This window comes from Nuphar pumila, chromosome 16, assembly GCF_984573655.1.
Source record: "Nuphar pumila chromosome 16, dmNupPumi1.hap1.1, whole genome shotgun sequence".
In the NCBI taxonomy this organism is placed as follows: Eukaryota; Viridiplantae; Streptophyta; class Magnoliopsida; order Nymphaeales; family Nymphaeaceae; genus Nuphar; species Nuphar pumila.
In genome coordinates, this window is record NC_143264.1 from 58,386,153 (window position 1) to 58,388,350 (window position 2,198).

A 2,198-nucleotide genomic window follows, 5' to 3' on the forward strand; every position below is an offset into this window, starting at 1 on the left:
GATTTCAAATTACAGGACTTTCGATATCCTGATTTTTCCCAGATTCGAAACGCTTATATCTGGAGTTACAGATACTGTTTTTCCAATCTGTAAAAACCGTCAGTTTTTTTTAATCTGTCAGTTGCAGAACAAAACAAATTTCGGGAAAATCGGACCTCGTTTGCCTTGTCAAACAGTGGTTTTCCGATAACCTGTCAGAATTCTATTTTACACTAGTTAGGGGCAGTTTCGTAATTTTCTTAATTTCGGCATTTTAGACCTGTTTTCATTAGTTTCTGCATTTTAAGAGTTGCATAATCATCCTACAGCATTAGTAGAAGTAATTTAGTTAATTTTAGATTTAGTTTAGTATTTTATTTAATTATTGTTTGATAAGTAGCATTTGTTTTATTATTTTCGTAAAACTACAATTAGTTGTAGTTATGGTTTGCACTGTTAGAATAGAATACTAACTCTGTATTTTTCTGCAATTTTAGGTTGAAAAGCATATTTGATTTCCAGGGTTATTGTCCAAGTGCGAAGATTCTTTAATTTGTGAAAAGACAGAAATACCCTTGGTGTGGAGCAGAAGATTTAGTTGTTTTTCTTTTTCTTTTTCATTTTCATTTTAGTGATTAATTGTAGTTGTATTAACTTTATAATTGTAGATTGATATTTGTAATTAATAAATCAAATTTTCTAGACATATCATGATTAATTCCTGTTCCCTGAGGATTCGACCCGTACTTACCACTTTGTGGAAAGTCGATTTTTATATTTTTGGTTGACGATTTTCCAAAGTTTTATTGAAATTAATTGTTTTAAAAAGATCATTTCAAAATATCAACCAAATTTTGGCGCCGTTGCCGGGGAACGGCGAATTAATTACTTTATTTCTTAGAGTTTGATTTATTCATTTGTTTTAGTTAGTTAATTAGTTGTTTTATTTTTAGTTAGTAGGATTAGTAAGTGAATATAGGATTAACATAGTTAGTAAATATAGGATTCACGTTCTGTTCTTTCTAGGATTCACTTGAAATTCATTCTGCAAGGAGCGATTAGACAGGTGGGTTTTAGAAAAACTTAGTTTATGCTTTCCTGTATTTATCTTTTCAGTACTTTAGAGTAGTTTAATTTGTTATTTCATTTACTTAGTTAGATCATTCTGACATAATTAGTTTAGCATATTTGTTTAGTAGTTGTCGATTTTGTGTTATTTACATTTTAGTACCTGTGTAGTTTAGATTTAGAGTTAGGTCGTTTGCTTACATCTGGTCTTAGTACCAGTGTATGCAGGGTCGACGAGGTCTAGGAACCCCATTACACCCATTTGTTGACAACCCAGAGAGAATTTTACATTCTTATCGAAGTTCGGCAACAATGGTTGACATGGATCCTCCACCTCCACCCCCAGTTCATTCACGTCCTCTGCGGGAATACTTCATTCCCACAGATTATGTTCAGGCATCCTGCATTCGGAGACCCGATGTAGGAAAGCCGCATTATGAGATTAAGGCCAGCATTATTCAGATGCTTCCATCCTTTTATGGCCTTAGTCATGAGGAACCCCACCGACATTTAGATGAATTCCTCGAAATCTGTTCTACTGTTAAGATACAGAATTTCGATGATGATGCGTTGAGGTTGACTCTATTCCCCTTTTCATTGAAGGACAAAGCCAAGTATTGGCTAAAGTCCTTAGATTCTGTAGAAACAGAGTCCTGGGATCAATTGCAACTGGAGTTTCTTCAGAAATACTTTCCCATTGGTCGTACGAACCAATATCGTAGAGCCATCACTAGCTTTTCAGAGCTAGATGGTGAGCGCTTTCATGAGACCTGGGAGAGAATGAAGGATCTCCTCAGGAAATGTCCCCATCATCAGGTGCCGAAATGGCAACTGGTGCAGAGCTTCTACGATGGATTGTCTGACAAGAATCATCAGATGATCGACTCTTCATGTGGAGGGACATTCATGCTAAAGAGCGAGGACGAAGCATGGAGGCTATTTGATATATTGGCCGAGAATTCACTTCACCACGCTTCGAGCTCTCATTCGGATAGAGCCACACCCAGCATTCAGAAGAAAGTTGGTGTTCTTGAGATTGGTCCATCTACTGCACTACAGTGCAAGGTAGACATGATTGCTCAGAAGCTGGACCAGCTTCTCTCAGGACCATCCACTACACAGCAGGTGTGTACTCTTTGTGCCAGTCTGGC

The 2,198-nt window shown here is 36.8% G+C and overlaps 1 non-coding gene across 1 annotated transcript; it reads right to left on the bottom strand.

Annotated features, from left to right (window-relative positions):
* Positions 1 to 1,762: 1,762 nt before the first annotated feature.
* Positions 1,763 to 1,865, bottom strand: LOC149813277 (small nucleolar RNA R71). The gene has a single exon (XR_016428446.1). It is a non-coding gene; the product is annotated as a small nucleolar RNA R71 (small nucleolar RNA).
* Positions 1,866 to 2,198: the final 333 nt, after the last annotated feature.